This window comes from Mercenaria mercenaria, chromosome 6 (genome assembly GCF_021730395.1).
Source record: "Mercenaria mercenaria strain notata chromosome 6, MADL_Memer_1, whole genome shotgun sequence".
NCBI lineage: Eukaryota > Metazoa > Mollusca > Bivalvia > Venerida > Veneridae > Mercenaria > Mercenaria mercenaria.
Window position 1 is genome coordinate 66,313,501 of NC_069366.1, and position 13,104 is coordinate 66,326,604.

At 34.3% G+C, this 13,104-nt stretch overlaps 1 protein-coding gene across 1 annotated transcript in view; it reads left to right on the forward strand.

The window, feature by feature from the left end:
* LOC123548539 (sodium- and chloride-dependent transporter XTRP3A-like) overlaps window positions 1-6,186 on the forward strand; it is a 52,243-nt gene extending 46,057 nt beyond the window's left edge. The window contains exon 10 of the mRNA XM_045335877.2: window positions 372-6,186. The gene's annotated coding sequence lies outside the window, so the exon portion shown is untranslated. The remainder of the gene's footprint in view (window positions 1-371) is intronic.
* The last annotated feature ends 6,918 nt before the right edge of the window (window positions 6,187-13,104 follow it).

The window sequence follows — 13,104 nt, forward strand, 5'->3', positions numbered from 1 at the left end:
TGTCAGTATACTAAAATAAACATTGAATTCCGAAAAAAAGACTTCCTAAATGGGACCCACTTCCGGGCAGTCAAACGCCTTCAAAAACTCACCATTTTCAAAGAACTGTTACACATGTTAGTTTTGATTCATTTGCAATCGCATGCGAGTGTTGAAATTTTACATAATTAAGTGGAACACAGTTTTCAGCAATTGTTAATTTTTATTTCTTTACAAATGGTATTCATTTTCAAAGGGGGACAACTTTTTCAGAATATTTTCAGTACGGGACAGTACGGCAGAACATGTAATGGTTAAGTAAAATATTGGTAACGATGTTATTCGTTTATAAAATATTTCTGTGTTTTGGTGATATACTCCTAAACCTTAAGCAGATTTTAAGGAAGTAAATGGTCACTATAAGAAGTATAAAGCATTTACTAGTCTGTCTTATTCTCAGGGATAATGAAAATATTTGTTGCATTTATCAAAAAATAAAAATGATACAGAATATTGATGTATTAGTAGCAGCATTAGTTTTTAACCTTTACCCTGCTAAATTTCTAAAATGGACTGTTCTGTCATTTAATTTGGGCAGTACCATTTATTGCTTGTAGGGGTGTTCACTGAAAATTTACTAACTGAATAGCGAACAGTGCATCTGCATGCAGGCTGATCTTGGTCTGCATTGTTTGCAAAGGCAAAATCACTTGCTGCCAGCAGGCTAAAGGTTAAAATATTTCTATTTCTCCTTTCTAAAAAACTAACACTTATTATATTTTATATATTTATTGTAATAATAACAGCCAAGCATTACCTGATACTTACAGCATTGATATCACCATCTTTGATATGTTTCAGAGTGTTTTTTGAAGTTGAATTCATCATACCATGACATGTATATAGTTCTGTTTAAATTTGTATATACAAAATGTATGTATCATTTTTATAATATTCTTTGGTCAAAAATGAGTTACATGTACAATCAGCTGACAGTTAACTGTCTTCACATAATTATTTTAATGTGTAGATACGTTATTGGGGACACAATCTTTATTTTCTCTTTCCGATTCTTGGTATAGGTCAAAGAAGTATAAATTTATTTTTATAGCTCTTGGTTTAGGTGGACAATTAAATTATCCATTTCCACTTTGTCTTGAACATAAGCATTGCTCAAATCCATTGTGTTCTTTGTTTTTGTTTTAATAAGGAATCAACTGGAAAAATCATAAAACCATTGTCTTTGATTTTATGAGGCTTTGATTGGAAAAATCATGAATTACACGCAGTTAGGTAAATTTTTAGCATCTAACTTATAAAATGTTTTGTCTGGGATAGCATTTGATCGTAAAAAAAAACCCCACAACAAATGTTGGAAAGATATGTCCATGCATTTGTCAGGTAGGGATAGGCTGTGATGTAGATTGTATATTCATTTTTGACCTAAGAAGTGTTTTAGCTGAATCTCATGTTTGTTTAAATTAACCATGACAGAATATTTTAGCAATAGATCAGTGGGTGTGAAACAAATTGATTAAAATATCTTTTATATGTGGACATGTACTGGTACTTTTGCTGAACATCAGTTCAATTTCCACTTACCATACGCTGTGCTTGGGGTGAGCTATTCTTGTCCCTGACTGTCTGTCCTCTGTCCGTCCACACTTTCCTTTGAAATATATCTCCTGGGAAACTAATGGTCAGAATTGCACCAAACTTGGTCAGTGGCATCCTGGCATGATCCTCATAAAGTTTGTTCAAATGTTTAGGGGCAACTGAAGCTAAAAATAGAAACACCTGTAAATAACTTTTTATGAAACCCTCAGATCTTCATCAAACTTTGTCTGTACCATCAATACAAGGTCCATTCTGACACTCAGTTTTGTTCAAATTTGGGTGCTTGGATCCTTTTAGTGGTCATTACAGCTAAAAATAGAAATACCTTTAACAGTTTTGTCTCATGAACTACTTGATTGATCTTCATCAAACTTGATCTGTAGCATTAGTTTATTGTCATCTCCTAAACTGTTTAAATGGGGGTGCTTTTCCCCTTTCAGGGGTCATTACAGCTAAAAATAGAAATACCTTTAAACAGCTTCGTCTGATGAACCACTTTCAGGGACCATTACAGCTAAACATAGAAATACCTTTCAATGACTTTTGCTCATGTGCCGCTTGATGGATCTTCATCAAACATGGTATGTAGCAGCGTTGTTAGGTCCTCTCCCAATTTTATTCTGATGGGGAGGCTTGGCCCCTCTTAATGGCCAACAGAGCTAAGAATAGAAATATGTTTAAATAACTTCTGTTCATTAACCTTTAGATACATTATTGTAAGGTCCTTCCCCAAATCTATTCAAATGGGCTGAAACATAGGTGAGCAATCTAGGTCATCATGGCCCTCTTGTTTATTAATAGAGGTGTGAAAAAGCAAGGGGTCTACCTAAAAGAGGGATGAAAGCAAAAGTGGTCTATCATGAAGGTGTATCTAAATTGATTGAAGTGTCATACTTGAAACTTACACAAAAGCTCAATTCACAATAAAGGACATCCATAAACTTTAAAATTAGAAGAAAGGCAGCATATTCCCGTGTTATAAATTTCTGAATGAGGAAGTTGTGGTTTGTGTTAGACTATTGTTGTCTACCTCAGTGTATCCTTCAATATAAGATAAATATACTACTGTATAATAAAGCATTTAACAGTTAAGTTAGTGGACAGAATTTATTACTGTATAATTTGTGTACATATAAAACATTCCACTTTAATTTGCGTATAATAAAATGCCTGAATAATAGAATTAGAATTTTATGTGAATTAGTAAATGCTTCCAGTAAAGAATCTTTTTAACAAAGTGTTTAACAGTGTAGATTGCATGGGACATTATCAAGACGTTACTAAGAAAATTTAGTTTAACTTATTCTTAGTATATTCTGTAGTATAAACAGGTTATATGTTATGTTCAAGGGTTTTATTTCAAAATTGACAGAAAGAAAGGTGTAACTGTTAGTACAGGTTGAACCCTAGTATCAGAAATTGTAAACTAAAAACCACTTCTCAAGATAAGATTTTGTCCACTAAAAGTGAACTGTTTTAAGAAATGTAAAGTGAACTGTTTTAAGAAATGTGTTTCATGATTGTGTTTGATAGAATAGATAAATTTTCAGTGGTTTTAGTGGTGCTTAATAAAATGAACAAGTCTGAATACCCCTACAGTGTTGAGGCCCAATACTGCTAGGCCATAATAAATTGCTAGGCCATAATAAATTTATTGCTGGATTATCATCCACTCCCCACTCTAACTTTTATGCCTCCCAAAATTTATTTGCTGAAAGACATTTCTAGTTTTTACTGAGTAATCTTTAGGAAGTTAATATTTGGCTTCCAATTACTATTGTTATTTTTAGAAACTGTTTACTCCATTGATGTTTTACTCTATTGCTTACTCACAGTTTTTGAAAAAAAAATAGCTCATCATTTCAAATGTTTCTAACAAAGAATACAATCAATTATCAGAAATAAAGAAGTGCTCCTTCCAACTTTTTTTAACTGAAAATTTGATTATAATCAAGCAGTTTATAATGGCCTAGACCTCAGCCTTATTCAAAAGTATAGTGGACGCAACTTGACCCCGATGGTTGACCTTTGTATTATATATATAATACGTAATGAGGCACAACTTATTATTGAAAACGAAAATGGAAATATAAATATGTGTGAATATAAATTAGTGTATTGGAAAGTTTTAACTGATCAAATGTAAATATACATACTTTGATACTGCACTGTGTACAAACTTAGTCTATATAAATATACACAGCTACCCTAAGGCCCCTTATTTCTACAATGAAATAATCAATATGAATAATCAGGCTAAGGTCAACCATCGCGGTCAAGTTGCGACTACTATAAGTTTGACAAGTGTACATAAAGAGTAAGAATAACTATTTTTACATGAATGTTTGCAGTTGTTTTTTTCACTTAAGTCTGTTTGTTTGTATTTCCAGCTATAATATCTGGTTTCCTGTCTGTTATGGTGTTTAGCAGTTAGTATAGGCAGGCTCTCCAGCAATACATCAGAAAAAACTAGGAGAAAACTAGGAATTGTTCACGCAGAAAACTAGGAAAAAAACTAAGAAAATCTAGAAATACTGAGACAAAATCTAGGAGGTATTATCAGATAAAGTGTTACCTTGCTGCTGTTTTTCTATCCAATTACCATACATATAAGTGTTCAGCTGACTGTAAATTTGCTTCTGCAGTTTCTGTTTGGCATCGTTTACCTTAAATCACCATGGGTGAAGGCCAAACTGTGTACCAGTGACACCAAACCACTACTGCCGGTAGCACAGGCAAGTCAGCTGAACATCTCTACATTGTTTTCTGCAAGAAAATGTTCAAAACACATTTAAAACACAAAACTGAAACTTTCAGACATAATGCTGCAAGTGAAAAACTAGGAATACTAGGAGCATTTTAGAAAAACTAGTAGCACCTTTAAAAAACTAGAAAAACTAGGAACGGCTGGAGAGCCTGTATAGGGTACCTTAGGTATAAAAACTTACATCTAGTTTCCTGGCCATCATGTTGTTTTTTAGGTGCTGGGTATAAAATTTATAGCTGGCCCTGCCTGTAATGGTTTGTAGTTGTCAGAATAGGGTACCATGTATTAAATCTTACAATTGGTTATCTGCCATAAAACATTTCTACTCTTAAAAGATCATAAAGAATATAATATTGCTGATTGTATAGAAAATTCTACCATTCAGAACTAAGGATTACTGGCCTAGCAAACATGGTATATCAGGCCAATATAAGTTTGGCAGTCAGCTGTTATCAGACATTCTGACTTGACCTAATTTATTTTTCTATTAAACAAAGAAGACAGAAACTGTGCTATTATGCAAAATAAGCCATAATTTCAAAAGTGATAGTGGCATGCTAAAAAAGAAAACCACACAAAATAAGAAAATATTTGTCTAATGTTGCCAAAGATATTGATAGTAATCTTTGATATCTCACCAGAATCAAAACTAGAACTGTCACAGGAGTGACGAATAAAACCCCCACAATACGGCCTTGTCACAGAAGTATGACAAATTTTAAGCTGGAAAGGGGCCAGAACTACATAAAAAAATGGTGGTTTGTAGTCAAAGTAGAACTTTACCTGTATTTTGTGATGTTACACCTGTGTACCAAAAATTATTTAAATCTGTGAAGCCATTGATGAGTTACTGTCTGGAAACCATGAAAACTGACAGCCAGACCGACAAGCTAACTCCTATATACCCCACTCCACAAACGTTGTTTGTGGGGGTCTCTTCAATAAAGTTATTGTTTGTCATTCAGATGTATATTATTTAATATGTCTCTGAACTTCAGTGATTTTATTCAACAACAAATCAGTTTTTTTGATCAACAGCTAATCAAGGTTTGTTTAAAACAATATTTGGCTGAAGTCGGGTTTACAGAACTAATGTAATGTTTGACCTGTACTAAAAATCGTATCAATCAGATTTCATCTTAGTATGTAAATTATGCTTGCTGGGTGGTTATGATCTACCTGTATTATGCTAATAAAGAAATGTTGAAAAAAAAGTAGAAACAAAAGCTTAAGCAGGCCTTTATCATAATCCTTCTTACCCAATTTTGCTGTGATTCTTACATCACATACTAAAACATGTCTTCAACAAAAATAATTTATAAATTGGACCTATACTATTAAGAAACAAAGTACAGCTTTCAAGGAAGTTGATTTCCAAAATGAAAATTTCAAATGCAACATACTTTACTGACATGATAAAGCACAAGTTGCTAAGTTGATCACTGTTTTATAATGCAAGTAGCTATATTGTAAAAACAGAAATTTTTGCAAGGGTTTAATTTTCGCTATATTCCGGAGGCCCTTAGTAACAACTCGTGAAAATTCATCCTCGCATAAATGTTCACCATTAGTGTAATTCAAATTCAAGTATGATACCATTTTTACAATTTTGCAAATATTAAACCTCACAAACATACTCAAAATTTCAAATTCGCGAAATTCTGACCCAGCAAAAATATGTGCTTTTACAGTATATCTGCATCATAGACAACACTCCAGTTTAGCCGGTGATGCAGACAAACAGACAATTATTATCACAAAAGCTTATAGATTGTCATTCGTTGTAAATATTTAAGGAAAAATAAAAATTGTTGTTTAACCAGCACAGTTTATTTATTATTATTTCCATTTTATACTTTTACCACAGTTAGACCTGTGTTTGAGCCTTACCTAGGGTGTCAAATTCTTTCATCAACAAGAGCTGTCCTTAAGACAGCACACTCGACTTTTCACAGTGCTCGACTCTGAATTAGAGCTTTGCAAGTAAAAATTTTATAAAACTTTAACCAAACAATTCTTAATTAAAAAGGGGCATAACTCTGTCAAAATTCAAATAAGAGTTATGGAGATTGTTTCTCCTGGTGTAGACTTTGATAGTAAATAACTATTTTAAGTTTCAAGTCAAAAGCTTTGATAGTAACAGAGATATTTGACTTTATTAAAAACTTTAACCAAAAAGTTCTATGTTAAAAAGGGGCATAACTCTGTCAAAATTCAAATCAGAATGATGTGAATTGTTTCTCCTGGTGTAGACTTTGATAGTAAATAACTAGTTTAAGTTTCATGTCAAAAGCTTTGATAGTAATAGAGATATTTGACTTTATCAAAAACATTAACCAAGAGCAACGCCTACGACGGCGCTGGGGCGGGTGCAATAGCTGTACTTTTTCTTCGAAAAGTCGAGCTAAAAATCACTGCAGGATAAAATCCCCTTTGATCAGTTTGACCTAGATGAACAAATTACTCACCCACATTTTGTATATCAGCATATTAAATGAAAAACAATTGGTAATATGGTAAATATCCATTTTAAATGGAATGAATTGAAAACGGGATTTTCTCCAGATTGGTCAAATTGAGCCGGAGATAGTAGCTGTCAGAGAAGACAGTGAATCTAACTGTTCTGATGCTGATGAAACTAGAGCTAACACTGGAGTGAATAATGCTGAATATGTGGATGGTGATGTTGGATAACAGTACAAGTTTGAGTCAAATTTCAGTAATCTATAGAGATAAAAAAGATAACTAAAATTACGAAATTTAAAGGGACAAAATGCATTGAATAAATCTACGAGTCATGTACCTTGTGCCATATGATGAGCAACAACTATCAATTCCATTTGGTATTAATCAAGATAGGTGCAACAAAATTTGCCAGAAATTCTAAATAAACAAGAGGGCCCTGAAGGCCCTGTATCGCTCACCTGACCTATGGACCTAAAGATCAGATCATCAAGATTAACATTCTGACCAAGTTTCATAAAGATATGGTCATAAATGTGGCCTCTAAAGTGTTAACTAGCTTTTCCTTTGATTTGACCTAGTGACCTAGTTTTTGATCCCACATGACCCAGATTCAAACTTGACCTAAAGGTCATAAAGATTAACATTCTGACCCAAGTTTCATGAAGATACAATCATAAATGTGGCTTCTAGAGAGTAACTAGCTTTTCCCTTGATTTGACCCACATGACCCAGACTCGAACTTGACCTAAAGATCATCATGGTTAACATTCTGACAAAGTTTCAGGAAGATACAGTCATAAATGTGACCTCTAGAGCGTAAACAAGTTTTTTCTTTGATTTTTTGACCTGGTGACCTAGTTTTTGATCCTACAGTCATGATCCAGATTCGAACTTGACCTAGAGGTCATCAAGACAAACATTCTGATTAAGTTTCATAGGGATATAGCCACGAATGTGGACTCTAGAGTGTTCATAAGCTTTTCCTTTGATTTGACCTGGTTGCCTAGTTTTTGACCTCAGATGATCAAATATCGAACTCGTCCAAGATTTTATTGAGAGTAACATTCTGACCAAGTTTCATTAAGATTGGGCCAAAATTGTGACCTCTATCTTCAAGTATAAATAAGCTTTTCCTTTGATTTGACCTAATGACCTAGTTTTTGACCCCACCTGACCCAGATTGGAACTTGACCTAAAGATTAACATTCTGACCAAGTTTCATTAAGATATGATCATAAATAGGGCCTCGTGAGTGTAAATAGCTTTTCCTTTGATTTGACCCAGTGACCTAGTTTTTGACCCCATATGCCCCAGATTCGAATTTGACCTAAAAATCATCAAGGTTGATTCATGAAGATACAGTCATAAATGTAGCCTCTAGGGTGTTAACAAGTTTTTCCTTTGATTTTTTGACCTGTTGACCTAGTTTCTGACCCAACTTGACCCAGATTTGATCATAAATGTGGCCTCTAAAGTGTTAACAAGCTTTTCCTCTGATTTGACCTGGTGACTTAGTTTTTCTGAACCCACCTGACCCAGATTTGAGTTTCTCCTATAGATTATCAAGATTAACATTCTGACCAAGTTTCATTAAGATATGGTCATAAATGTGGCCTCTGGAGTGTTAACTAGCTTTTCCTTTGATCTGACCTGGTGACCTAGTTTTTGACCCCACCTGACCCAGATTTGAACTTGACCTAAAGATCATCAAGATTAATTTTCTGAAAAAGTTTCATTAATATAATTATGGTCATAAATGTGGCCTCTAGAGTGTTAACTAACTCTTCCTTTGATTTGACCTGGTGACCTAGTTTTTGACCCAAGATGACCCAGATTCAAACTTGCCCTAAAGATCATCAAGATTAAGATTCTGACTAAGTTTCATGCAGATACAGTCATAAATGTGGCCTCTATAGTGTTAACAAGTTTTTCCTTTGATTTGACCTAGTTTTTGACCCCAGATGACCCAATATCGAACTTGTCCAAGATTTTATTGAGAGTAACATTCTGACCAAGTTTCATTAGGATTGGGCCAAAATTGTGACCTCTAGAGTGTTAACAAGCTTTTCCTTTGATTTGACCTGGTGACCTAGTTTTTGACCCCAGATGACCCAATATCGAACTCGTCCAAGATTTTATTGAGGGTAACATTCTGACCAAGTTTCATTAAGATTGGGCTAAAATTGTGACCTCTAGAGTGTTAACAGTCAAATTATTGACGACGGACGACTGACGACAATGGACGACTGACACAGGGCGATCACAAAAGCTCACCTTGAGCACTTCATGCTCAGGTGAGCTAACAAGAGCTGTCACAGGAGACAGCGCGCTCGACTATTTCGATGCTGGATAGTGAAACTGGGCACATCTGAGGAAACTAGAGCTGTCACTGGAGTGTTTAATGACTCCAATTGTGGATGAAGATATTGCACAATAGCCTGAGTCTATGTCAAAAATATCAACTTAAAGTAATAAGAGAGGTAAAGATAAAATGTATCAAAACACTATATAAGTATATCCTAAGCAAAAAGGGGCATAATTCATTTAATACTGGTGCCAGAGTTATGCAGCTTGTGTCATATAGTGTGGGTGATGATGTTGAACAACTATTTTAAGTTTGAATCAAATCCATTCAGTAATAACAGAGACAGAGTGAAAGTGCATCAAAACTTTAACCTAAAATTCTAAGTAAAAAGGGGGAATAATTAATGAAAAATTGGTGCCAGAGTTATGCACCTTGCGTCATATGGTGTGAGTGATGATGTTGAACAACTATTTTATGTTTGAATCAAATCCATTCAGTAATAACAGAGACAGAGTGAAAGTGCATCAAAACTTTAACCTAAAATTCTAAGTAAAAAGGGAAATAATTCATGAAAAATTGGTCCCAGAGTTATGCACCTTGTGTCATATGATAAGGGTAATGATGTTGAACAATTGTTTAAGTTTGAATTAGATCCATTCAGTAATAACAGAGATAGAGTGAAAGTGCATAAAACTTTAACCTGAAATTCTAAGTAAAAAGGGGAATAATTCACGAAAAATTGTGCCAGAGTTATGCACCTTGTGTCATATGATGTGGGTGATGATGTTGAACAACTATTTAAAATTTGAATCAAATCCATTCAGTAATAACAGAGATAGAGTGAAAGTGCATCAAAACTTTAACCTGAAAATCTAAGTGAAAAGGGGGGATAATTCATGAAATATTGGTGCCAGAGTTATGGCCCTTAGGTCAGATGATGTGGATAATGATGAGGAATAAGTATTTCAAGTTTGAATCAAATCCATCAAGTAATTACAGAGATAAGTTGAAAAAAGAGAAAGTGCACCAAAACTTTAACCAAGGTGGGGACCCGGAAAGATGCCGACGCCGACGCTGGGGCGAGTAGGAAAGCTCTCCTTATACTTCGTATAGTCGAGCTAAAAAGGTAGAAGATGGTCTGTCTTGACTGTTAACATCATTTATTTGATCACTTGTATAAAGTGTCCATTTAAATACAAGAGTCAAACAAATCAGAAATGTTCAAATAAAATGAATATCATCAGATAATTTCCAGATTATTTTACAAAATTTAATGTTTTTGAGTTATCACTGTGAGCATCAATGATTTGTTTCACCATTAAAATTGAGCCAGTAATGGTTAGACCCACTTAATGAGCTAAACTATGTGGATACATATACTCAGTACAGTTTTACCATATGAAATAAACTCCAAGTACTGTTTTAATGGCTATTGCCTTTTTTTCAACAACTTATACAGTCAAACTTTGTTCATTCCAACTCAATGGGACCAACAAAATTTGTTGGAGTTATCAGTAGTTTGAGCCATTGAACAATGTAGGGATAGTGCATGATTTTTCCTGTTATAATGACGCTATTCTAGCATAAAACGCGGAAAAAAAACCCAAATAAAATTAATGAATACATTATCCTTCAATGTCATTAAATTTTCATAAATGCATGGGAATATCCGAGTTGTTTTTTCATGCTGACGTCATTTTGTTTTGAATTATCTGTTTTAGGGCCATAATCACAGCATGTGAGAGCGAGAATCTCTCTGTTAACACATGTTTCTCTCCTGTTAAAACACCCTCAAAAAGAGACTAGAACAGCAGTTTTATGCTAGAATATACATTATTACGCCGGGACCTAACGATGAGTTCAAGCAAATGGCAGTGCTCAAATTATCCGAGTTCAAGCAAATAAAGTTTGACAATAGTATATTTCTGTCTATTTTTGGCATGTCATTTAAGTTTTTGCTTTCTTTATTCATCGAGTTTGCTTTGCAGTTGTTGTTGCTAATTTGAATCCACAATGGATTCCTTTGACAAACTAAAAGTACGCTAAACTTAATAACCTCATTTCACATTGCAAATATCGTCACATTATTCAAATGACATCATCATAAATTTATTTTCTCAGAAGAAAGCTATGGGGTGCCGTATGCTTCCGGAAAATCTATCCTTACCTTTCATTTTTTCAACCCAAATGTTAGAAAAAAAATAGTAACACTGGAATTATTCTCAATTATTTATTTTATTTAAAAGGGGGCATAATTCATGAAATATTTGTGCTAGTTTTATTGCCCCTTTTCATATGAAGTGGAACAACTATTATAATAACTAATCAAATTCATTCAGTAGCAACAGAGGTATAGTGAAAGTGCATCAAAATCCACCAGAAATTCTAGGTAAAGAAGGGGGTATAATTCATGAAATACTGGTGCTGGCATCATATGATATGGGTGTTGACAAGAAATAACTTTTTTAAAATTGCATCAAATCCATTTTGTAAAAGCAGAGATAGAATAAATGCATCAAAACTTTAACCTCAACCTAATAACAAGAGGACCATGATGGTCCTGAATCGCTCACCTCTTCCCACATGACCCAGTTTTGAGTATGACATCGTTTTTTCTATTATTTGACATAGTGACCTAGTTTTTGAGCTCATGTGACCCAGTTTTGAGCTTGACCTAGATATTATCAAGATAATAATTCTGACCAATTTTCATGAAGATCCATTGAAAAATATGGTCTCTAGGTTTTTCTATTATTTCACCTATTGACCTAGTTTTCGAAGGTACGTGACCCTGTTTTGAACTTTACCTAGATATCATCAAGGTGAACATTCTCACTAATTTTCATGAAGATCTCATGAAAAATATGGCCTCTAGAGAGGTCACAAGGTTTTTCTATTTTTATACCTACTGGCCTAGTTTTTGACCGCACATGACCCAGTTTCGAAACTGACCTAGATATCATCAAGGTGAACATTCAGATCAATTTTCATGATGATCCATTGAAAAATATGGCCTCTAGAGAGGTCAAAAGATTTTAATAATTTTAGACCTACTGACCTAGTTTTTGACCGCAGTTGATTTAGTTTCAAACTTGACTTGCTAGATATCATCAAGATGAACATTCAGACCAACTTTCATACAGATCCCATGAAAAGTATGGCCTCTAGAGAGGTCACAAGGTTTTATTATTATTTGACCTACTGACCTAGTTTTTTATGGCACGTGACCCAGTTTCAAACTTGAACTAGATAACATCAAGGTGAACATTCTCACTAATTTTCATGAAGATCTCAAGAAAAGTATGGCCTCTAGAGAGGTCACAAGGTTTTTCTATTTTTAGACCTACTGACCTAGTTTTTGGCCGCACATGACCCTGTTTCGAACTTGACCTAGATATTATCAAGATGAACATTCAGACCAATTTTCATACAGATCCAATGAAAAGTATGGCCTTTAGAGAGGTCACAAGGTTTTTCTATTATCTGACCTACTGACCTAGTTTTTGACGGCACGTGACCCACTTTCGAACTTGATCTAGATATCATCAAGATGAACATTCAGATTAACTTTCATACAGATCCCATGAAAAATATGGCCTATAGAGTGGTCACATGGTTTTTCTATTATTTGACCTACTGACCTAGTTTTTGATGGCACGTGACCCACTTTTGAACTTGACCTAGATATCATCAAGGTGAACGTTCTGACCAATTTTCATGAAGATGTCATGAAATATATGGCCTCTAGAGAGGTCACAAGGTTTTTCTATTTTTAGACCTACTGACCTAGTTTTTGACAGCACGTGACCCAGTTTCGAACTTGACCTAGATATCATCAAGATGAACATTCAGACCAATTTTCATACAGATCCCGTGAAAAATATGGCCTTTAGAGAGGTCACAAGGTTTTTCTATTATTTGACCTACTGACCTAGTTTTTGATGGCACATGACCTAGTTTTGAACTTGGC